Source organism: Chelonia mydas, chromosome 2 (assembly GCF_015237465.2).
Source record: "Chelonia mydas isolate rCheMyd1 chromosome 2, rCheMyd1.pri.v2, whole genome shotgun sequence".
Classification (NCBI taxonomy): Eukaryota; Metazoa; Chordata; order Testudines; family Cheloniidae; genus Chelonia; species Chelonia mydas.
Genome location: NC_057850.1, coordinates 257,905,360 through 257,930,907, shown reverse-complemented (window position 1 = coordinate 257,930,907; position 25,548 = coordinate 257,905,360). Strand labels below are relative to the sequence as shown.

Here is a 25,548-nt window from a genome sequence, read left to right as displayed (position 1 = left end):
ATGCGAGTAACCACTCCGCTATTCTGACCTAGAATGACTGCGGCTCCATCACAAGTAAGAGCAATAGTTGAGGCATCAGTGGCTGGAAACTTGATTAGGTCAACAAACGTGTTCGTAGGCTGCTCCATCTCTTCTGTTGCAAATCATATGTAAATGATAAGAGTGGAAGCCTAGCTCAAAGTAATGGCCTCATCAGTCATTACGAGATTTTGCACATACGAGATATTATATTTTTAAATTATTATTTTCTCTGCCATGTGCTGCTGTATACTAGTGCAGGTGACGTTTGAGTGCAGAATTCACCCCATATTTAGTCTGTTTAACTTCTGCACATCAATTTCTGTTTCAAAACCGTAGGAGGGACTATTTTGTTTTGCCAGTTTATACGCAGTATACTGCACATAGCCTCAATATGCTGTGACTGCTCTTGCACTTGACATACTATTAATTTATCTTTCTCTGCCTCACTCTGAATAATTTCTGCATTTTTGTGACTCTGAGATTTTTTTCCTCAGAGAGACTTCGTTTGTTTTAATTTGCTGTCCCCATAGTTTGAAATATCAGAATTAGCCCAAGCTTTAACAATCTTCAAGCCTTGACCTCTGCTCATAACTCCAAAGAACTGTACTTTTGTACAGATGCTGCAACCCAGTTTACCTTTTCTAACATTTAGCCATGTTTTTTTTTTTTTAGCAAAACCTTTTTTTTGGCTCTCTGACCAACACAGTGGTAGGTCACTCCCGCCACATTCCAGTTCATCGTCATGTTCTTGCGTGTCAGGGCTACTGGGTACTGCTTCTTCATCTTGACAAACAACAGTTTCCCTAACTTCCCCATTGTCCTCCGAATCAGACAGTTTCCTCTTTCTTGTGGGAAAAAATTAGTGATTTTATTTTTTTGACTCATGTTCAGAAATTGAGTACTGTACACAGAAATTAACCATACATACAAATCTGGTGTGATTATCCAGTGATCTTCGCCCTGGTTGATTATGTCAGAAAGACACGCTTATTTACATTCTGTGTCACCTACCCATATCTGTGGTTTGCCAGCCTACAAAGTGCTCCTGCTGCTCTCCATATACAGTATGTAAATATGTTAATTTGTCATAGTTACCATGAAAATAAATTGCACAGTACTCACAGATATATAGTGTTACATAATTATTTTTATTAAAGCTGCATTTTGTATTGTTCACACTTGGAGTTCTCACCCTTTTTCTTTCTGAGCCCTCCATCCCTCAACATTCCATAAAAACTCCAGGGCGCAGCAGGGGGGGCTTGGGGCTTCAGCGGCTGGATGGGGGGAGCTTGGGACTTCTGTCTTGTGGTGGGGTGGTGGCTGCGCCTCCACTGCAGGGCTCTGGGCTTCAGCTGTGGGGTGGGGGAGGGGTCTCGGGGCTTTAGCCCCATGGTGGGAGGCCCTGGGGCTTGGGGACCCCCCCCCCCCGCAGAGGACCATGGACCCCTGGTTGAGAACTGCTGGTTTACACCATGCAACAGCATCAGATGAGTCAATGCTTGAAAACTTTTACGGGAGATCTGCTCCGGACAGCTTTGATGAATTTAAGCCCTGAGTGAGTGTCTTTGTTTGTGTGTCTGCTTCTCCCAGTTGCTTAATTAGACTCTAGTTAGGAGAGGGACAACCAAGGAATGCAACAATGTTATAGAAATTGACTGAGGTATCATCTGGGCCTGGGGTTGTTAATTTTTAAATGTTTTATGGAATCCATAATGTTGTGGAATGTGCTGAGGATTCTGCCAATCCTCTCTTGTAGCCTAACCTTAGAATATTAGCTTGCTAGTCTAGTGGGACCTGAACAAGCCAGGATCCCAGAGGTAGAATTGAAGCCAATCGCTCCATCATCTTGTCCACAGAGCATAAAGGGCTGGATTACGGGCTTTATTATTTAATACTTATATAATGGGATGGAGGCTTTGTTGTGCTAGGTGCTATAAAAATAGTGGTAGATGTGGCTCCTGATATTCAAATTTATTTCTACAGCCTGTCAGGAGTAGAAGTAAAATCTAGCTAAATTAAAGGGATTTAGCCATTATTAGACTGAAATCTTTAATGGGGCCAATCAATCACACACATGTGAGTTAGCTGGGGTAGTTAAAGTTCCTCTTTCAGAAGGCAGATTATCCTGGGTATCAGGGCTACCATTTCCAATATACACACAGTTATTTTGCCTTTTAGATTCTAAACTGTTTTAAAAAGATCAGTTCTGGTACTGTGCAACACTTCAAAATTTTCCAGAGGCCAAATCTGCTATATCAACAACTGAGGCGAATGCTACCCTGTGCCTCTGCAATGCTGACCACCTGCATGCCTTGCTGAGTCACAAGGTGCATCTGCCTTCTCTCAATGGGTCAGTTGTATAGCTGATGGTTCTTAATAGGCCAACAAGCAGGCTAGGCAGTGCTGATGCCACTTTGTCTGGGATGTCACCCAGAAACATAGCACAAGTTTGAAATACAGACAGGATAGAGCCAATACTTATAACGTTAAATACAAAAATGATACATGCATACAGATAGCATAATCATAACCAGCAAATCATAACCTTTTCATAGACACCTCACACGACAACATTTGTACAATAGTTGCTGAAAATATATAACAGTGGTTGCAACAATGATCTATATGGTCACAGTTTGTCAGTAATGTCACAGCAAGTCACATGTCCATGAATGATTCAGCTTTTTGCAAGCCGACGCCATTGTTTACATGTTAGTTTGAACGTTCCCAGGAAAGCTCAGATGTGGATTGGTGTCTCCCAAAGTCCGTTGTTAGTTAAGTACTCCCGATTTACTTGACTAATCCCTTCACACTATGTTGGCCAAATTTGCCTTATGTGTTCCCTACAGCAAACACTTTAAATATAAGCATAGAGCCAACGCTCATTACTTCAGATATAAAAATGATACTCACATACAGACAGCATAATCATAACCAGCAAATTACAACCTTTCCATAGACACCTTACTTGACTTCCTTTGTACTAGATTTGGTGCAACTATAGGATCTTGGTTGCAACAATGATCTATATATACAGTCACAGTTCATGTCAATAAGTCACAATGCATTAGTCAGATTGAAGATGTCTTCTCCAGTTGTATGTTCTTCCAATGGTCGGCAAAACAACAAGTCTTCTTCAACCATACCTTCATTAACGTACAAACAGTAGCAAAATAGCTAGATTAGCTACATCAGTTGATTCATCCAACTATATAGCATAATATGGAGCTTTTTTTCACTCTATGTACAATTGTAGTCTCTACATTATTTGACATGTCATTAATTCTTTGTGACAACGTATTATTGGACAAAGGTACCATGTCAATCCATTTTGCAGTCCTTTCTCCGAGCACACAATGAACAACGTCTTTTATACATGGACCAATCAAGCTCTCTGCTATGGTATGGGCTTCTGATGCTTTAGCTACTCGGTAGCTCATGCGGCATGATGCTTCAAGTGCATTTTCATTATCAGTACTTGCTTTGGATATAAAACTGGTAATGTCACTTTTCCTCTCAGCTAATTTTCGCTTGAAAAAATCAACAGGCTTGGTGAGTTGTGCAAGATGCCTAGTTTCTAAATGGCACCGAAGTAGAGAAAGTTTGAGGTTGCTCTTTGCTAGAACATCACCACAAATCACACACAGTGCTTTTAGACGTTCTTGATCACGAGTGCATGCAAAGCCATATTTTACAAAATCATCATCATATTTTCTTTTCTTTGTAAGTGACTTTCCAGGACCATCATGATCATTAGACTTAGATTTTCTACAGTGTGAACTTGAGGAAACACTAGCTGATTCTTGAATCTTTACACTTTCCTTTTTCCATTGAACTTGTGTACAAAAGTTCTAATAAAAATAACACAGTGAGAATGATAACAACCAACAAACTGGAAAATGAGAAGATTCACTTACGTCTCACTGAAGCGAAACAGCACTCCAGAGAGAATGACTTAGTATTGAATTACTGAGTCACCGTAACGCTAGGGTGACCAGATGGCAAGACTGAAATATCAGGACACATTGGGCGAGCAGGGTGGGGAGGAGAGGACGACAGACACAGGTGCACAGTCCCGACCAGAGCCATGGGGGGGGGCACAGCCCTAGGAAGCTGCAAGAGGGGTTGTATAGCCCCTGCTGCAGCCCGCACCACAGGGCAAGGACTTATGGCCCCAGCTCCAGCCCCCAGTAGAAGCCAGGGGCACAGGGCTCTGGCTCCAGCCCCTGGCTGAAGCTGCAGGACAGGGGCGCAGGATCCTGATTGCAAAGTCAGATCCAGTTGCAGGGCAGGGGAGCAAAAGGTCTCAGTTCCAGCTCTGGCTCCAGCCGCAGTCACAGAGGGGAGGCCCCCGGTCCTGCCTTCAGCCCCAGCTTCGGCCACTGACAGCTGACGCAAACTACGTCACAGAGGTCTGGAATCAGTGAGTCTAAATTATAGACTTAGTTGTAATACATATTTAAACATGCAGATTTATTTGTACACTAAACAAACAACGGGGTAAAGGGCCAGGTTTTTTATTCAGTCAATAAATCAACTTCCCAATTTGCATACCTCTCAGATATGCCAGAAGTCTAGTACTTCTTGGATGACTTTGCCATAGTCATGACTTGCTTCTGGGCAATCACAAAGCTATAGAAGTCCTTGCAACTCATCTGGAAATTCATTTTGACAAGGGTTTCACTCCGCACCAAGTCTGTGGTGCTTCGATTCCGGACATTAGTCCATGCACCTTTCATGATTGAAAATACACACTCTGAGTATGCATTGCTTACTGGTATACTGAGCACGTATGACACCAGCTTTGTCATGTTCAGGAATTCAGTGCTACTGTCCTTGTTTCTCAGCACTTGAGACCAGAGTTCCCCAACTGAATAGTTTCCAGGCTCCAACTTGGAGTTGATGTCTTTGATGATACAGTATTCATCATAGAGCTGATCAAGATCCACTGTTTTCTGAAGGTTTACAGCTGTCATGGCCGCAGACAGATCCTTGTATTCGAATACCCTATGAACTTTGATGTTCAAGCACTGGGTATTGAAGAAGTAGCCAGTTGCTGAAAAATGAAACCATTTCTCCAAATATAGGATTGACACATCTTAAAATTTCATGAAGTCTTTCTGGAGACATGCAGCAGTGACAGGCAGCATCTCAGTTAATGCATTTTCAATTTTGGAGCCAAAGAATTTGTCATTTTTCTGTTGCTGAAGTTTAATTCTCAGAGTATTCATTATGGCATACACTTCACATGCTGTCATACTCTCATTTTCCAAACAGAGCACAGTATCATTGAAGATTTTCAGGACATTCTGGAGGAAAAACAGATGAACCTCAACTTTGCTAGGCCCCTCACCTTGTTCACCATTTTCCTTGTCCTTGAACAGCATCCATAGAAATTTTGGGCACTTCTCACTGCCCAGAGAAACAAAGTAGCACTTAACAGCCTGCAAAATATTTACAAGCCCGTTTACAGCTGGGAAAAGACTCAACCAGCGCGTTGGAACATGGCGCAGTAAAGTGGCTTACTCCATATCCACAAAGTCAAACATATCCTTCAATGCTGCTACTCTCTTAGCAGAACTGCTGAAATGATTGAACATCTTAATCACCAGAGACTCAATGTCAACTTGTATGGTATTGCTAGCATGTTTCATGGCGTTGTGCACAACATGGGCAGGGCAGTTTGCTGGCAAGATATTTTCATTGTCGCTTTCCATACTTCACGTTTGCATTATCAGCGCAGCAGGAAGACACTTTGTTGAGGTCTAGTTTGTGTGTCACAAGTTTTTCAAGTAATGTGTTGCTTATTGCCTCTGACGTCTCTTCACTTTGCTCATAGAAGTCTAACAGTTTATCTTGGACTCCATCTTCAGGTGTCCAGTATCTCAGCGATAAGGGGAAAGTTTTCACATTGCCCTTGTTAGCTGCGTCTGTGGCACCGGAGAAATAGGGGCCGTCTGGCTTGCTGGGGTCTTTTAAAAATCCTGTCGAGAGCGGTGAGAGCACATTTTTGATCAATGCCTCCGCTTTAGTCCGGCCACCGCTGATGTGCTTCACAGTCATTGAATCTGGATACAGGGTAGGCACCAGTTTAAGTTCACAGTCACACGAGCGATAGGAGTGTTGATGGGCTACTGTGTGGTAAACTTGAATTAGCTCAGTAGCGATAACCTTGTTATTGAAGGATTCATTTGGCTTGCTGAAAAAATGGAAGACCAGGGCATTGCTCTTGTGAGTGTGGGTGTTTTGTCCATGATTTTTTGATTCAGCATGATGCTTAACATCAGACTCACCGCCATGGAAAATGCTAAATTCCTTCCTGCGTGCTTCACAAAAGGCTTTTGAATCACACTCATAGGATTTCCGAATCCAGGTGTAAGTGGCTTCCCATTCTGTCCTGTGTCTGCACTGTCTTTTTTTGGTAGTTGGCTCCTCCCTTGCCGTTGCCATTTCGGGTGGGGTTTTCGGCTGAAGACCATTAGCTAGATAGCTAGCCACTGAAAAGAACCACGCAGTCTCTGTGCTTCTTACATGTTATTATGTGCCCGCTGTAGTTTGTCCTATGGTATGCACTGTGGTTCAGAACTGTAAACGACATATCCCTACCGTAAATTTGTGTTACACCGGAAAACAAGCTGAAAAACCGAAATTGCCAGTAGATAACCAATCACAATCAGGTTTAATGGGACATTCCCAATCAACTAATTTTCTATTTCACTACCAAATGTTAAATTTTACCTGAATATCGGTACAAATGGCGTCCCGATTGTACATCAAGCAGATGTACGCTGCCAGGTGCAATCCCTGCTTGCTAATGTGGGTAAGTGAACTGGGCAGCAGCTTAGCAATGCTCAGCCCTGGCCTGCCCTGGGTAGAATCAGCATGTGGAGAGGCAGGTTCCTCCTTTTCTTGGCTCTGCCATGAGCGAGGTGGACTGGTCTGCACACACTCTGCTGGGGAGGAGGATGCACCCTCTGACACTTACCTCGGGGACCTGCTGGCCACTTCCTGGGACCCACCCCTGCATTCCCTATCCCTGCCTTCAGTTGAGGAGGTGAGCAGCAGGAAGGGCAGGGCCAGCCAGGGGCAATGGGGCATGCATGGCATGGCCAGAGGGACATGCCGGGGGCAAGGTGGGGAGTCCCGGCGGTGCTTACCTGTGGCGGCTCCCGTCCCGGGAAGCATCCAGCAGGCAGGTCCCTATGGCTCCTAGGGTCGTGTGTTGGGTGGGGTCTTGGGGTGGGGGGCGGGGGGGACTTGCTGCAGGCGCCTGCAAGCCCCACCCCTGCAGCATGCGGTGGAGACCTCCTCGCCACCTCTGTGCCTGGGGCTGCACTGCAGGCTTCTGCTGGCAGGCAGGCGCCAGGAGCTGTGGCTGCCCCAGGAAGAAGCAGTGAGCGGCACCAGTCGCAGCCTGCGGTCCTTCTTCACCAGACAGTCCTGATATCAGGACAAAGTGTGTCCCGACTGATGTAAGGTCTGGATGCGGGACAAGTTCCCTAAAATCGGGACTGTCCCGATAATATCGGGACGTCTGGTCACCCTACGTAATGCTGCTACACTGGCTACAATGTGGTTCTGGCTGGTTTGGCGCGCAAATACCTTTTCTTCCGCAACCAGGGCTGTCCCTAGGGGGATGCCCCACAAGGGACAAATTAGCCTGGACCCCAGTTTGGGAACCACTACTCTAGGTGTATTGAGTGGGCTATGCAGACATCCCACAGCTTGAAGGCTTTCTGGCATAGGGGAGAGGAACATGCTCCACGCTGTCTGTTTATATAAAACATCGCTGTTGTATTGTCCATCATGACTTATACACATCTGCCTTCTAGGTGAGCTTGGAAGATTTGGCAGGCAAACTTCTCTCAGTTCCCTGACGTTGATATGAATTGAGAGCTCTGCTTGGGACCAGAGGCCTTGAGTCCTGAGTGTCCCTAGATGTGCTCCCCACCCCATCGCTGATGCATCCGTGATTTGAAACATTGAGGGCTGGGGCCTGAAGAAGGGCACTCCTGTGCATACCGATTGTGGATTGAGCCACTGCAGGAGGGATTCGATAACCGGAGGAGGAAGCGAAACTATTTTGTCCAGGTTGTCTCTGTTTGGTCAGTCTACTGATGCTAGCCAAGTCTGGAGAGGTCTGAGCCACAGTCTTGCTTGCTGAAACACATATGTGCATGCAGCCATGTGACCGAGCAACTTCAAGCAGCTCCACGCCGTCGTGATGGGGAATCGCCTGAAATCCTCTATGATGGAGCAAATGGCTTGGAAGTGCGACTCCAATAGGAACACCCTGGCTTGAGCAGAGTCTAGAACTGCTTCTATGAATTCTATCCTCTGGATAGGGGGTAGGATTGACTTAGGTGTGTTCAGCAATAGAACCAATTCGTCGAAGGTCGAACTTATGTTTACGTGATACCTCAGACAGGTCAAACCCACGAAAAAACTGCAGAAATTGGGCTTGTGAGTTACTTGTTGGCTAGTTTTTGGCTTATAGCTTGTTGCTGGTTGTAACTTGTTGCTTCTTTTGTTTGATTTGCTCCCGGAAAGCAGGGGCAAGGAGCAATGCGGGGAGAGAGTCAGGGGTGCACAGCTGGCCCACCACAGTCCCAGACTGCACACTGAGGGGATCTAGTCACATAGAGTTTTGGGGTTCTTAGGGATTGGCTTGTTTTGACCTTGCTTTGAAATGGGACTAGCTTGATTTTTGGCTTATTGTGAAAGTCGGGGTGCTTATTTATCATGTGAAAGTTGGCAACTGTGCTCTACCTGCCCCCTGGAGCAGTCGTTGATGAGCCAATCATCAAGATACGGAAACAGCTTCCATCTTCTCAGGAAGGCAGCGACGACTGCCATGCATTTGGTAAACACGAGAGGGGCCGCTGACTGGCTGAAGGGGAGGACTGTAAACTGATAGTGAGCGTGGTTCACCACGAACCTGAGGAACCTTCTTTGGGATGGGATTGTCAATTTATGAAAGTACGTGTCCTTCAAGTTGAGGGAGGCATACCAGTCCCTGGATCCAGGGAGGAGATGATGGTGGCCAAAGATAAATGCAAAACTTCAGCTTTTTCGTGAATCTGTTGAGGTTTCGCAGGTCAAGAATGGATATGGATCTGGTTATGTACTGACTGGTTAAAGAAAGAGCCCATGCTCTAAGTCCAGTCTGGGCAGGATCTGTGAGAATTTGCAATAAGGCAAGTCCCACTGTTTATCAGCTAGAAATCCAGTCAGAGAAGAAAACAACACTGAAATGGTTCAACTTTTCACAGCTGAAATGGTGGAAAGGAGAAAATCCTGATCAGCTCCAAACAAATTAAAATTCCTGCACATGCTAGACCCCAGAGGGCGTTTGGAGCACAGTGAAAAAAAATAAATGGAAGAACCCACTCCTGAGAAGGGGCGGGGAGAGGAGAACTCAGCTGGCTGGTCTGAGTACAAGTTACTCAGTTTAGTTTGTGTTATTGTGTAACCTCAACAGGGACAGCTTGACAGCAGAGTCTCCCAAGTCTCTAGATCTAAACACAGGCAACTGCTACTAGTTCCTACCCCAGCAGACACCTAAACCTGGTAAAGCAGCACAACAGGCTGCAGGCCTAGCTTTCCCTTCTCATGGAACTCCTGACACTCTCTTTTGGGCACTTGATCTTTTTTTTTTTCTTTTTTCTTTCTTTTTTTTTTTTCTTTTCAGCCTCCTCTCTCCTCCACCCTGGAAAAAGAGGAAGGAAACAGTTTGCTCTCTGCCTAAATAGCCAGACAGAATCAATCAACATTCACAGATCAGTGTCTGATGTGTCCAATCCACCAATCACGTGCCGCCATAGCTCACTTTAAAAAAAACCTCATCGCCGTGAGATGCCAAGGGTAGGCTGTCCATCAGAGTGAGATTTACAGCCCCAAAGAGTGAGATTCAATACCCAAGAAAGAGACTTTCCAGGTGGTATGTTAGGTCATTGCTTAAGACAGGGACTCTCATCTTTGGTCCTTGGCAACCTGAAATAGTCCAGGTTTTTAATCCGACCAGCGCTTAATCATTCGTTTTAAAATGTACACTGCTTAATGTTGTATATGAAACCCTTAAATGTCCTAATTCATACTAAAGTCTAGGGCATGTGAGAATTCTATACGCAGTGCAAACCAGTGGATTTTAATAAAAACAATTATCTGCTGGTTGGAACAAAAACCTGGATGGTTGGAGATCTCTGAAGACCAGAGTCAGTAACCCCTGGTTTAGGCATACAGTCAGTCGGGGGACAGAACAAGAGAAATATTCAAAAATAAACTGTTTTTATATAAACCTAACAAAAAAGAAAACCATTTTATCAATACAACAGTCTGTTCATTTTGCATATCACCTTGTCATAGTGATCATCTATTTGAAAAACACTTTACAGTACAAATATTATTTGTTTTGTATGTTATTGCTCATATTGCATTTACAGCAAACTAAAGTACTCAGATTCCAAAATAAATACATGCAAAATAAATTAATTAAAATAAAAAACAATACATTAAATGACTGTAAAAATAAATAAAGTAATTGAATTGAATTACTTTGAAGCTAACAAAACATAGATAAAGGACTCAGATTCCACATTTCTTTTAATATATAATTTGGTTTCACATTTTATTCATGTGCTTTGTTATATTGCCAAGTGGCTCCCTTGGCTGTTTTTATAACTTCTTTTGGAGGCTCAAACTCAAAACATGGCTCAGAATTTGCCAGCTTCACTTGGATAACAGAGGACAATGTCCCGTTTAGTCCAAGGTTTGGTATGAATGGTAGTTTATTCTTTCAGTCAAGACTGAACACTCTCTCTTCTGCACTCAAGTGGGGTAAAACTAAGCCAAGCCTGGCACCCTGGATAGTTATGGGAACTTGAGAAAACCCCTAGAGCTTTTGACATTGCTCAGATATCAGTATTGCCAATTTCAAGAGATCAAAAATCTTGAGTTGGACCCCCGAAAATCATGACATTTAAAAAAAAAAAGATGATATTGTGTTTTTTAGGTCACTCTTTTGATTTTTGAACTCCCCCTGCCCATCCCCAGGGTGTGTGCATGAGATAACTAGTGTTCACTCTCCCACAGATATTGGATAAGGTGATTTTGGCCCCTGCTGCAGGAGCTCTCACCCTCACATCTGCCGGTCTCCCACCCAGCAGGACCCCCTGGTCACCCAGGGTTGACAGTGGGATCCCTGACTGCCCATGGCTGACAGCGATTTCTAAATAGAATTAAGGATCTCAGGATAGAACACTCAAATGCCGCGGCTGAAAAAATAATCCTGACATTTGAGAGTTCTATCGGGAGATGGGTGAGGCTTGATTTTACTGAAAAATTGTGTCTCTCATGAATTTATTTGAGACATGCCATGCAGTGTCCCTCCTGTATTGCCCAGTAGTGTTATCTGTGTCGGTCTGTAGTGTTGCCTCATCCCCTACAGACTGAGGGATATCTGATTTCTGCATCAACTGTCAGTCAACAAACTCCTCTTGCTGCTTCTCTATCTCAGGTGGAGAGAGATTGAACGTGTGCTGGTATCTTCCAACAAAGTGCTCAACCTGTTGGAAAGTGCAGTTTCCCTACTATCAAAGTTCACAAATGCTGCTGTCTTTAGCACTTCATCATTCAAAGGTAGCGTGTCACATGCAGACTTGGCTACACTAGTATAGAATGCTCTGGCTGCACAAAAGGACTTCTGTTTTGCAAGAGGACTAATATCCCCTTGCCCTTCCAACTTCTGTACACCCTGTTTTGGGACCAGACCTATGGCCAGACATGAATCTGGAGCTGATTGTCAGAATTAGCAAAAGTCTACATCTGTAAGTGAGGCAGCATTTTTGATCACCTGCACCTGAGTAAACTTTCCTAGCAGTTTTCTCACATAAGTAGAAAACACACCATCTACTATGTAAATACAAGGATATTCCCTCTTGTTAGTGGTGCTAAACACGGGGAGGGCAGCCTGGTAGAACAACACATAAATTCGTGTCCTAGGATCCCTGAAAGCAGAACTTGGTCTCTAGAACCTTGCACAGCTATCGTCAACAGACAAAAGTAGCTTTTGAAAACTGCAGCAATCTGTTAATAGCTACTTCCAGGCTAAGCCGTCTCGTGTGAACATGCTTCAGAATCCGCCTGTCTTCAGCATCCCAGAAACTACAGAATTCCTCCACAAATGATTTTCATTATGTGCTTTTGTCAAAGTATTAGTAGCAATCAATACATACATCTCCAACAAGAGATCCTGACACTTTAGAAAACGGTGAAGCACCGGCACCAGCAGTATTGTGGCTGATAAGGCACGGGCATCCCATGAAATACACACACGCACTCTTACTTTGAGCCAGTGTCTTCACTGAATTATTCTTACCTGTGTTTACACTGGCATTGCCTAGAAGAAAAACTCTCCGAAAACTGAGACTGAAAAGATGAGGTGAAACACCACGCAAGGCTCGGCCTCTACCCACAAATGGTGAGAAGCAATGGAAGGGGATTGAGGTGGCACTGCCCTTATATAGCCAGGGGAGGGGCTAAGCATGGGTGCCTGCACTCCACGGCTTCACTTCCCTGCTCTGCCCCTTCCCCGAGGCCCCCACTGCTGCCTGGTGAATCTGTCCCTCCTCTCCTCCACTCCACACTCCGCCCCACCTCATGGTCCCTGCCACTCGCATTGTCCCTCCTCACACCCTCGCCCTTGTGAGACTTCCCCCCGCACTCCTCCTCACCTCCACCCCCTCCCCTGCGAGGCCACCCGCTGCGTCCGTCTTCGCCCCCCTCTTCCTGGAAGTCGGCTGCTCGGGCCAGCCCGGGGGTCGGGCCGGTGCCCCTCCGGCTATGGTGGAGCGGGGCTCTGGGCTCCAGTGGGCGAGGGGGAGTGGAAGGGGCAGGGCTGGGGAGCTAGCCTCCCCGAAGCGGGTGTTGCCTCAAACGGGGAAAAAGGTAACTTAGAATAAACCAGGTGTGGTACAGGGAAAGAAAATGGATACCCCTTTTTCTCAGAAGTGCAGATCTGACCCACTCTGGTATCTAATCACCCAGTGCACCCATACCCCAGGTAATGTGTGGTGTATAATGAAGAGGAGACAGGTAAGTAAGGTGAAAGCAAAGACGTGTGTATTGGGGATAAGAATACAATTGATAGGGAAGGGGGGAAACCACAAACACAAACCAGTATTACAACCAATAACAATAGTGACCGTGACTTCCAATGGGGCATAAAGCCCAGGCCCAGATAAATTCCTCCCTGGGCCAAGTACCCGATAACAGAGATTGATTTCTTCCTACTTAACCTAGGTGCTGAACTGTGTGCGGTGCTGGTGCTCAGGACCTCAACTGTCGGGCTAGTGGAAAGCCGTCAAGGAGGAACTCTGAGGAGTCCAGCGGATGGATGGTGATCTCCGTGGAAGAGAAGCCCTCCGGAGATGGAACAGCAGGATAAGGTAAGTGTTGAAGATCTCCTCCGGGGTCTTCGGGATAGGCGTCACTCTCGTCAATATGGTCGGAACCGCGATGAGACCTGCAGCGCACCGCACACAGGCTGCCGCTCAGATGGACAGCCCCACATCCACGCGGGGGTCAGTCTTTTATAGACGTTAAGGCAGGAAAAATTGGACTGTTCCAGCTAGCAATGCCAAGCACGTCTGAGGTGATAGAACCTTCAGGGATTTGGGCGGGAAAACGGATGGAATGTCCTGAGCCCGGAGGCGGGAAAATCCAGTCCTGACCAGTTGGGGCTAGCTTTGAGTCAGTGCCCCTGAGGTAAACAAGGATGGAGTTCCGAAGTCACATGTCAAAGACTCCATTTTGTATTTCATAGAATCATAGAATCATAGAATATCAGGGTTGGAAGGGACCTCAGGAGGTCATCTAGTCCAACCCCCTGCTCAAAGCAGGACCAATCCCCAATCAAATCATCCCAGCCAGGGCTTTGTCAAGCCTGACCTTAAAAACTTCTAAGGAAGGAGATTCTACCACCTCCCTAGGTAACGCATTCCAGTGTTTCACCACCCTCCTAGTGAAAAAGTTTTTCCTAATATCCAACCTAAACCTCCCCCACTGCAGCTTGAGACCATTACTCCTTGTCCTGTCCTCTTCTACCACTGAGAATAGTCTAGAACCATCCTCTCTGGAACCACCTCTCAGGTAGTTGAAAGCAGCTATCAAATCCCCCCTCATTCTTCTCTTCTGCAGACTAAACAATCCCAGCTCCCTCAGCCTCTCCTCATAAGTCATGTGTTCCAGACCCCTAATCATTTTTGTTGCCCTTCGCTGGACTCTCTCCAATTTATCCACATCCTTCTTGTAGTGTGGGGCCCAAAACTGGAAACAGTACTCCAGATGAGGCCTCACCAATGTTGAATAGAGGGGAATGATCACGTCCCTCGATCTGCTCGCTATGCCCCTACTTATACATCCCAAAATGCCATTGGCCTTCTTGGCAACAAGGGCACACTGCTGACTCATATCCAGCTTCTCGTCCACTGTAACCCCTAGGTCCTTTTCCGCAGAACTGCTGCCTAGCCATTCGATCCCTAGTCTGTAGCTGTGCATTGGGTTCTTCCGTCCTAAGTGCAGGACCCTGCACTTATCCTTGTTGAACCTCATCAGATTTCTTTTGGCCCAATCCTCCAATTTGTCTAGGTCCCTCTGTATCCTATCCCTGCCCTCCAGCGTATCTACCACTCCTCCCAGTTTAGTATCATCCGCAAATTTGCTGAGAGTGCAATCCACACCATCTTCCAGATCATTTATGAAGATATTGAACAAAACCGGCCCCAGGACCGACCCCTGGGGCACTCCACATGACACCGGCTGCCAACTAGACATGGAGCCATTGATCACTAACCCTTGAGCCTGACAATCTAGCCAACTTTCTACCCAATCTATTTCTTATTTCAGTTATCCCAACAGGGGGTTTCACCCACCGCCCATGGGGCTAGAGCCACAGGGTGCAAGCACCGCCCCATGGGAACTGCTAGGCAAAGTTTGGCGCATGCCCACCACATGGCATACACAGCTGCTCTACTTGAAAAACCCCTGCTCGGCTGCTGTCAAACCCTGTAGGCCCCTAAACTCGGTAGATGCCTGATTTTCAGGGGATTAGTTCCCTCAGCATCTACGTGTCTGCCTCTGAGCATGTGTGCTGCTGCCTGTCCAGACTAGGGTGGCCACTCCCTAGAATATAGGCTAACCGCACCCCCACCAGCATGGCCCCACCCCCACCTGTGTCAGCCTGCCCACATGTGCCTGCCCCTGCCTGTGTCAGTCCATCCACATGGTCCCACCCCTGCCTATGGGGCCCCATCCCCACCTGTGTCAGTCTGTCCACATGGGCCCACCCTGCCTGTGTGGCCCCACCCCCACCTGTGTCCACCTGCCCATATGGGCCTGCCCTGCCTGTGTGGCCCCAACCCCACCTGTGTCAGTCCGCCCACATGGGCCTGCCCTGCCTGTGTGGCCCCAACCCCACCTGTGTCAGCCCACCCACATGGGCCTGCCCTGCCTGTGTCACTCCGCACAGAGGCACCACCTTCACCCCTGTTCTCCTGGCATCTGCAGTCTCCTCCTACTCTCTCCTCGCATTTTCACTTAACAAAGCCATGTCTGGTGTCAGGTCCCGACTGGACAGGGACAGTGCTGCACCCATCTAGGACTGTCCAGCTTTAAACCGGAAGAACGGCTTCCCTAGTCTGGACCCTGCTCTCCCGCCTAAGCCCCAGAGCAATCCGTGCACCAGGAGAAGATAGGCGGAGGAGAGCCTAGCTCACGTGCGGGGCACGATCCGCTCAGTGTGTCAGAGGCTGCCTAACCCACACAAAATGGGGGAGGAGGGAAAGGAGGAGGGCCTCCCTTATAACCTTTAGTCCTGTGGTCAGGGTGATCACCCCTGGTTCAATCCCCCTCTGCTTGATGAGGAGAAAGGATCTGAACAGAGGTCTCCCACCCTCTGGGGAGTGTTCTAACCAGTGACTGCAAAGTGAGTTTCACGCTGTCTCTGGCCCAACTAATATTTAATTGTTCAGCCAAAGTAGAACAGTTTCAGCAGGAGAGCTTGAGAAAGCTCTACCTGAGCGTATCCAATAGCTCAGTGGTTAGGGGCTCTCACCTGAGAGATCCCCGCTTGTCAGGCTGACGGGGGGAGGGCCCTTGATCAAGGCGGCACCCATTTCCTTGGTGCGTACCCTTACGGTCTGCCTCCTCTGACAGAATGAACCAATCGAAAGGGAATAAGTGAAGGAAATTCAGTTTGTTTATTTCGGGGGGGTTAGGGGCTGGATGAGCAGGGGGGAGCCTGAGGTTTATTTGGGGCAGGGGTAGAGCCTGGGGGTGCTGCTTTGAGGTGCTGTTGTGGGTGGGTCAGAGGAAGCCTGGGGCAGCCCCCCACTCGACTCCCACTTCTCATTACTCCCCATATACCCCTTCCCCCCACAGCCCCAGCCCTTTTGCCTCAGCCCACTTATCCTGCCCCTTCAGCCCCCATTCGCCACCCTGCCAGTCCCCATTCCCTGAGGCTGCCCATCCCCCCCCCAACATCGCTCCATCTCCCCCGCTCCGCACCCCCCACAGCCAGTCACTGGGGCTGTCAGACTGCTCCCTCCATCTACCCCAGGCTGCCTGGGCGACAGCTGGGGGCATTGAGAGCACAGGAGAGACTGTCCCCTGCCTCAGGGCTGGACCCAGCCGCCCCATCGGCTGGGAGGAGGACATCTGGTGGGGGGTCTGGCACAGAGTGTCCTGGGCTCAGAAGTCCCTAACGCTTTGCAGACAGCAGCAGGGGATGCGGTGCGGGGAAAGGGACTGGATGGACACAGATGCTGCGCTCTTCTCTGGGGAGAAGGCAGCAAGAGGGGACACAGACCCTTTGGAACAAGCATCATCTAGAGGGCCCTGAGCTGGGGCAGCTCCCACCTCTCCTCCTCCCAGAGGCGCCCCTGGCACAGCCCCTTTGGCTGGGTGCCTCGCCCCTGCTCAGCAGGCTGAGAGCCTCACATGGCAGCTTCATCATGTTCCTCCGCAGCCCAGGCCATCTCCTCCCACTCACTACCTCCCCCTCTCCCCTGGCCCAGGGCCTGAGGAAGGAAAGGGGGGAAGGCTGGGTCATGCTGAGCGTCACACCTGGGAGGAGGGGGGTTCTCTGCTGAGGGTGGGTGGGTTGGGCAGGGCACAGGCTGTTCCCACCCACCACAGGCTATGCCAGCCCCTGGAGTCTTCATCCAGCCCCATGTCCTTGTGAGCACAGCCCCTTCTTGGCAGTGTGCTGCCTTGTGGCCTGGCTGGGAGCCTGGGAACCGGCCACTTCCCCCCAGTGTCAGGACATGGGTTAGGTCCCAGCTGTCAGAGTGGAGGCTGGGGCAGGGCCTAGTGCTACCCATGGGCAGGCAGGAGGAAACCTGGCTCCATGGGCCTTGCTCCAGCTGTGCTGGGGACGGGGTCTTATTCCCCACTGGAGAGGGGCAGGGATGGGGTTACTGCAGCGACTGGGAGCTCTGGGCTGCCTATGGGACCGTGCCCTGCGTCCCTTCGAGCTGGGGCTGTTGGGAATGAGGGAGCCAGGCTCAGAGGTTACTGCTTTTATTGATGCAAGTGAATAAATGCAAAACACATGGGAAGCGCCAGGCTCAGCAAAGCGGGTTCATCGCTCGGCACAGAGGGAATGAGCCTCCCATGACCAACATGGCCCAGTCGTGGCCTCTGCCCACAGCGCTCAGGAGGGGCTGGGGGCTTCCATACCCCACAGCCAACAGCAAGCTCATGCTTTTTAGGGCCGGATTCACACTGGTGTAAATCAGGAGTGACTCCAGTGAGGTCATGGGGATACACGGGTGTAAAACCAGTGAGGGGAGAATCAGCAGCATGTGACGCCTGGAAAGGGGTGTTTGGATCAGAGTGGCTGGCGCACACAGCTCTGGTGATCCGAGGCAGGGGCGTGCAGGCCTGAAATGCTCCCAGCTTGAGGGGTTGGTTCCAGCAGCAACAAGCTTAGTGAAAGTCAATATGGTAGCCAAATAGTGACAGGCAGCCAGGTCTCGATGGGTCACACCAGCTGAATATGGTTCGGTTTCTCAGTCCCCATGCGGCCCTTTCCACTCTCACTCCCTGCAACAAATTAATTGGAGAGAGCGAGAATTTAGAGAGAAGAGTGAACAAGTGGGGGCAGGGCAAGGAAGTGTTTAAAAGCACCAGCCCAGACTGGTTTCCAATGTGCCCTCTCCTCCCTCCCCTCCTTTCCAGAGGTTGGGCTGAGGCCTGAACTCTGTGGTCTCTGCTGATCAAAATGAGCACAGCTCCAGTGGCTTCCAGACAGCGAACACGATGTAAAGCACACCTCCTCTTTCAGCGGTGACGACCTAGCTGCAGACGGAGTGTTAAAATCCTTACGGGAGTCTTTTGAGCTGAAATAGTCTCCTGAGAGAAATGGGAGAACGTGAGCAAATTAAAAACCAGTGAGGACAAAGCAATGGAAAATAGGGAACAGCCGGTGGGGGGATGAAACATAACTGGGCTATTGTGAGGGGTCTGGATTGCCTCAGGCTCTGTGCTATACCTTGCTGAGCCACCAGCCACCGACACCTTGTTGTCCTCTTGTGCTGCGTCTCCTCATTGGACTCAGCATCTGCCAGAAAACTCACCTGCTTCTGGGAGTCAGCCACTAGTGGGGCTGGGAGCTGTGTAAGGGACTGGTGGGAGTGAGAGGTTTTTAACCAGCCTTCTCCTCTCCCACACGGGGAGGTACCGTGGGGGTTTAGGAGCCTCCTCCCTCCCCCAGGGAAACAGGGAAGGGCCTCATGTGCAACACACTGAAACTGCCACTTAACGGATCTCTCCAGCAGATTTCCTCACCGCATGGAAAACTGGAGCAATAACTATTTTGTAACGTCGACCATATACCCTGGGCCCAGCCAGACCCCTCCCCTGGGGTGTTTGGGGGATGGGAAGCCAAAATTCCGGGACACATTGGAAAATGTTGGCCTAAAGAGATGACTCAGAGACTTATTCAATTGTCCCTTTAATGCCTGTTGTGTCCCACTGTCTCCTTGGAGACTTGATTCAGCCCCATTTCCCTGTGAGCACAGCCCCTTCCCAGCACCATGCCTCTCTGTGGCCTAGCTTGGACCCTGGGGACCAGTTAGTCACCAGATAGGCGGATATTGGCTGGGTCCCAGCTGTCTGAGAGTCAAGACTAGAGGACAGAGGCTACCGCTCAAGTAAAGGCAGGAGGGAAGAGCCCTGCTATATAGGCCACACTGCAGCTGCTCCCCCCGGCGAGAGGGCCGGGGGAGGCTGGGTGCAGCGGCCGGGTCTGCCCCATACGGAAGGTTCGGCTGGTCAGGGCAGGGGTCAGTGAGAATCTCCCACAGCGCAGGGTCATATCTGGGGAGCCCGTGGATCCCCTGGGTGGAGAGATGTAATTCCCACAGTGGGGACGTGGGGAGGGAGGGTCCCTGGCTCCACACAGAGCATCCTGCCAGAGCGACCCGGTATCCAATCCCATCCCACCCCCCAGGGATCCCCAGGAAGGGGCACGAGGCAAAGAGTCTCCCTGCAGGGACGTGCTCAGGGCCCCGGGTGCAGGACTCACCAGCGGCTGCTCTTGGGCTCCATCCACCTGGGCTGATGCCCCATCACGCGCTGCCACCACGCCGGGACCCTCCACGCCCCGCGGCTGCTGCAGGACGGGCCCAGCCAGGGCAGCCCCGGCCAGCGCCAGAACCAGCAGCAGCACCAGCCACAGATGCCTCATCGTCCCCTCGGGCTGCGTCTCCTCACGGGACTGTCGAGCTCTGCTACCAGTTCCGCTGAGAGAGGGGCCTTGGCCTCGTGTGGGGCTGGGGGTTGTGTGAGCGACTGGCGGGTGCGAGAGGTTTTTAACCATCCTTCCCCTCTCCCACACGGGGAGGTATCTTGGGGGTTTAGGAGCCTCCTTCTCCCCCCTCCTCCCCCGGGAAACAGACAAGTGACTTATGTGCAATACACTGAAACTGCCACTTAACGGATCTCTCCAGTAGGTTTCCTCAATGCATGGAAATCTGGAGCAAGAACTACTTTGTAACGTTTCCCATAGACCCTGGGCCCGGGCAGACCCCTCTCCTGGGGAGTTTGGGGGTGGGAGTGAGGGGCAGGCTGAGTTAGGACAGACTGTTCTGCCCCGTTCCTCGTAGGTGATACTTAGTCTCTCACACTGAGCCGTCAGCCCCGACAGTCACTACGCTGCATCTCCAGGGCGTCTGATCAGCCCAGTGTTAAAGGAGTCAAAGCCGTGGGGCTCCAACCGCGTACATGGCAGAGCTACTCAGAGCCACGGGGTGATGTCAGGAAAAGGGGGTCTGAGGGTGACTAGGAAGGTATGTGAGTGTGTTTTACCCCCATGGAGTGCAGGCCCGCTCTGAACAGGGTTAGACACCACAGTGTTGAAAACACTGGCCCCCTCCTGCATCCCTGTCTGCACTCCCTGTATTCTCACCACCGAGCTGAGCCGAACCTGGGGTAGGGAAGATGGGAAATTTGGATGAAAATTTCAGTGTTGACCTCTCCCCCATGCCTGTCTAAGGGAAGGTCAGTCGCTGTAAGCCCTGGGGTTCCCCACACACCCGTGTGTACAACATCTAGGCTTGTGTGTGCACAAGGGAGGGGAGGAGGAGGAAAGGGCAGCGCCAGTAAAGGGTTAATTACATGAATTATTTTGGCTGAGGCAGCAGGTGCTGCAGCCTGTGTGTGTTCAATGCGACTCTGCTTCCATTTCCTGCCCGGTGACAGGGAGCAGGTCAGGGCTGTGCTGAGGTGCATCGCCGCTGGGAATGGTTCTGTGTGAGAAACCAGAGGCCAAGATTTTCCAAACTGGCTGGTGAGTTTGGGGTCTCAACTTGAGCCGCCCTGCAGGGCCCAGCCAATCCGCCTGTGGGGGCTGAGACGTGTCTGAAAATCACGTACCTCAAAGGTGGCTGGAGTTGGGCACCCAAACTGACCCTGACGAGACACTTTTGTAAATTGTGGTCTCCAGTGGCGGGGTTAAAGTTCAGAGCTAGGGGACGGGGCACGTGGCCCCACAGCCATGGAGACATTTAGGTTGAAAATGGCGAAAGTGGCCGTGGATTTTGGGTGTTTCAGTTTCCGGGTTCCTCATTTGCGACACCTAGAGCCTGATTGTCTGAGGCACCTCGGCAGCTCCTCCTGCTCCGCCCTGCGGAAACCCAGGCCCTGCATGTGTCAGGAGGGGACCCTATGAACTAAGAGAGCCAATATTCCTGGGCACATTGGGAAGTGTTGGCCTAATGGCAGGACTGAGAATGAAAAAGAAATGGCTGATAAGGCCCCATTAATATCTGTTCCGCCCCCTGTGCGACTGGGCTCTGGGGAGGGTGGGAGAGATGAGACCACGGACACCTCGTGTCGTTAAACAGCAGCCCCTCCGACCGGGGAAGCAGTGACATCAGTTGGCTCCGAACAGGGTCAGGCCAGTGGCCCATCCACATTGGTGGCCGACCTGCTGTGGTGCCAGCCAGGCCCTGCTGCTTCAGTCAGTGCCCCCCCCGTCCATGGGCCAATGAGCAGCTGCTGCCCTGCCAGCTCTGTGGCAGACCCTCCCTGCCCCATGACCCGATGCCCATCGCACAGACCCTGTAGAGCTGGGTCTATTGGCGCCGACTCCATGGGTGCTCAGGGGCTCAAGCACCTGCAGAGAAATATTGGGGGGTGCTCAGCACCCACAGGGCTGGCCAGTGCTGCTTCTCTGGCAGCTCTGGGGGTGGCTGCCAAACAGCTGTTCAGTGTCTGTGCTGCTGATCAGCTGTAGAGAGGGACTGCCCTGCTACTCACTCCTCTCTGCCCTTAAGGCAGGAGAGGCAGAAAGGAGCAAGTGGGTGGGTGGGAGGCGCACAGAGGAGCGGGTCTTGGGGGAGAGGGCCGAGGGGGACGGGAAGAGGTGGAGTGTGGTGGTGGGGCCTCGGGAGAGTGGACGACGCCGGGGTGAGGCACCCACCAGCAAAACCAAAATCAGCACCTGTGGCTGGGTCCCATTGGCAATACAGGCCAGGGGAGGAGGGTCGCCCCCTGGCTTCTCCCTAGAGACTTCATCCCGCCCCATGTCCCCGTGAGCAAAGACCCTTCCCGCATCGTGTCTCCTCATGGCCTGGCTGGGAGCCTGGGAACTGACCACTCCCTTCGGTGTCAGGACACAGGGTCAGGTCCCAGCTGTCATAGTGGGGGCCAGGGCAGGGCCTAGTGCTACCCCTGGGCAGGCGAGAGGAGCCGGCTCCATGGCCCTCGCTCCAGGTGTGCTCCAGACAAAGCCTTGCTCCCCACTGGAGAGGAGCGGGGATGGGGGTACTGCAGGGGCTGGGAGCTCTAGGCTGCCTATGGGACCCTGCCCTGCGCCCCTTCAAGCCGGGGCTGTTGGGAATGAGGGAGCCAGGCTAAGAGGTTCCTGCTTTTATTGGTGCAAGTGAATAAATGCAAAACACACGGGAAGCTCCAGGCTCAAAGCGGATTCATCGCCCGGCATGGAGGGAATGAGCCTCCCACGACCGACAGGGCCCAGTCGTGGCCTCCGCCCGTAGAGCTCAGCAGGGGCTGGGAGCTTCTGTACCCCGCAGCCAGCAGCAAGCGCACTCCTGACGTGTCACCTTGGCTGACAGCTCAGCAGTGCCGGGGAACAGGTGGGGGCGGGGGGGCCGTCTGGGCCCAGCCAGAGCGAAGAGACCGGAGGTGCCGATGACTGTTCACACTTTCCAGATTCCACCTCTGATGACTATGCCTACGACTGAGAAACTGCCTGGTCGCCATGTTCGCCGCACGGCCCGTCTCACTCTCGCGCCCTGAAACAAACACGGGCGAGACACAGCGCTGGGGGCTGGAGGAGCTGGAGGCACCGGTCCACTCCATGGCTGGCCGCTCCAGGCTGGCACTAGAGAGACCCCGGGTGTGGGGCCCAGCCCGCCCAGGCTGCGAGGCAGCGAGCCTGGGAGAGCCACAGGGCCTGTCAGCATTAGGGTTGCCAACTTTCTAATCACAGGAAACTGAACACCCTTGTCCTGCTCCTGCCCTGCCCCTTCCCCGAGGCCCTGCTCCTGCTCATTCCATCCCCCCTCCCTCCGTTGCTCCCTCTCCCCCACCCTCTCTCATTTTCACAGGGCTGGTGCTGTGGGTTGGGGTGCGGGAGGGGGTGAGGGCTCTGGCTGGGGGTGCAGGCTCTAGGGTGAGGCCAGGGATCAGGAGATTGGGGTGCCGGAGTGGGCTTCAGGCTGTGGGTGGGCTGAGAGGTTCAGAGTGTGGCAGGGGGCTCCAGGCTGGAGCAGTGGGTTGGGATGCAGAAGGGGGCATGGGGTCTGGGAGGGAGTTTGGGTGCAGGAGGGGGCTCTGGGCTGGAGCAGAGGGTTGGGATGCGGGAGGGGCTGTGGGGTCTGGGAGGGAGTTTGGGTGCAGGAGGGGGCTCCGAGCTGGGGCAGGGGGTTGGGATGCAAGAGGGGCTGTGGCATTCGGGAGGGAGTTTGGGTGCAGGAGGGGGCTCCGAGCTGGAGCAGGGGGTTGGGATGCAGGAGGGGCTGTGGCATCCGGGAGGGAGTTTGGGTGCAGAAGAGGGTTCCGAGCTGGGGTAGGGGGTTGGGGTGCGGGGCAGGGCGCGGGCTCTAGGTGGCGCTCCAGCTCGGGGGCAGCCAGGTGATTCTGTGTGCTGTCCCCACCAGCATGCGCTGCCCTCAGAGCTCCCTTGGCCATGAATCCCAGCCAATGAGAGCTGAGGAGCCCCCACGGCCACTCGTACATCTAGGAGCTGGAGGTACATGCCAGCTGCTTCCCGGGAGCTGCACCGCGGAGCCAGGCAGGGAGGCTGCCAGCCCCCTGCGCCACGAACTGGACTTTTACCAGCCTGGTCAGTGGTGCTGACCAGAGCCGCCAGGGTCCCCTTTGCATTGGTCCCAGCTGAGCCCCGTCCCCCCCCACGAGACGCGTCAGCCCCCAGGGGCCACGCCCACTGATCGACTGTGCCCAGGCCCTGTCTGTATTGCAGTGGGGGGTCCAAAGTGGGCCCTGCCCTGCCTGGCTCAGCCATGGGCCCTCTCGGCTTCTGTCCCCTGCAGGCATGAGGGGCCCTGGGCACTGGGCGTTGTCTGGGCTCCCAGCATGTAGGAGCCTGGGGGCAAAGCAGGAACCTCCCAACCAGGGCTGGGCAAGAGAGACATGAGCAGGAGCCGCCCCAGCTCCCTGCAGGGAGCGTGACGGAGGCGTTACATCACCACGGCAAACTCTCATTGGCCGAGCAGGCGGGGAGGCGAGCTGGGTGCTGATGCTCCACAGGGACCGAGAGCGAATTACCCCTGTGGTGGGGTGACGCTCACCGCACGTCCAGCAGGGGGCGCTCTGCAGCCAGGACATCTCGCACTCCCCCTGGCTTTTCCGGGCAGGCTTCTCCCCATGTTCTCCCTCTGTCATCCCTTTGCCCCCTGCCCCCTAAAGCTCAGCCCTGAATCGGAGCCAGGCCATGGGGCCAGGCTCGCATTTCCTGCTCTGAAGGGAGCCCCTTTGCCCAGAGCTGAGGAGGAGCTGTCGGACGATCCACCAGCTCAGCCCTCCCCAGCTACAGCTGCCCGCCCTGGGGAGAGGGCGGGGGGAGGCTGGGTGCAGGGGCCGGGTCTGCCCCATACGGAAGGTTCGGCTGGTCAGGGCAGGGGTCAGTGAGAATCTCCCACAGGGCAGGGTCATTTCTGGGGAGTCTGTGGATCCCCTGGGTGGGGAAATATAATTCCCACAGTGGGGACGTGGGGAGGGAGGGTCCATGGCTCCACACAGAGCATCCTGCCAGAGCGACCCTGTATCGGATCCCATCCTACCCCCCAGGGATCCCCAGGAAGGGGAACGAGGCAAAGAGCCTCCCTGCAGGGACGTGCTCAGGGCCACGGGTGCAGGACTCACCAGCGGCTGCTCTTGGGCTCCGTCCACCTGGGCTGATGCCCCATCATGCGCTGCCACCGCGCTGGGACCCTCCACGCCCCGCGGCTGCTGCAGGACGGGCCCAGCCAGGGCAGCCCCGGCCAGCGCCAGAACCAGCAGCAGCACCAGCCACAGACGCCTCATCGTCCCCTCGGGCTGCGTCTCCTCACGGGACCGTCGAGCTCTGCTACCAATTCCCCTGGGAGACGGGCCTCGGCCTCGTGTGGGGCTGGGGTTTGTGTGAGTGACTGGCGGGTGCGAGAGGTTTTTAACCAGCCTTTCCCCCTCTCACATTGGGAGGTACCTTGGGGGTTTAGGGACCTCCCCCCCCCCTGCCCACAGGGAAACAGGCAAGTGCCTCGTGTGCAATACACTGAAACTGCCACTTAACGGATCTCTCCAGCAGATTTCCTCACCGCATGGAAACCTGGAGCAAGAACTACTTTGTAACATCACCCATAGACCCTGGGCCTGGGCAGATCCCTCTCCTGGGGAGTTTGGGGGTGGGAGTGAGGGGCAGGCTGAGTTAAGACAGACTGTTCTGCCCCGTTCCTCGTAGGTGATACTTAGTCTCTCACACTGAGCCGTCAGCCCCGACAG

The 25,548-nt window shown here is 52.1% G+C and overlaps 2 long non-coding RNA genes across 2 annotated transcripts; both read right to left on the bottom strand.

Annotated features, from left to right (window-relative positions):
- Positions 1-17,582: 17,582 nt before the first annotated feature.
- Positions 17,583-19,900, bottom strand: LOC122464791. Its single transcript, XR_006289174.1, has 2 exons — positions 19,607-19,900; positions 17,583-18,123 (listed from the first exon to the last, which is right to left on the bottom strand). It is a non-coding gene; the product is annotated as an uncharacterized LOC122464791 (long non-coding RNA).
- Positions 19,901-22,439: 2,539 nt separating this feature from the next.
- Positions 22,440-25,269, bottom strand: LOC122464792. Its single transcript, XR_006289175.1, has 2 exons — positions 24,931-25,269; positions 22,440-22,838 (listed from the first exon to the last, which is right to left on the bottom strand). It is a non-coding gene; the product is annotated as an uncharacterized LOC122464792 (long non-coding RNA).
- Between the last annotated feature and the right edge of the window lie 279 nt (positions 25,270-25,548).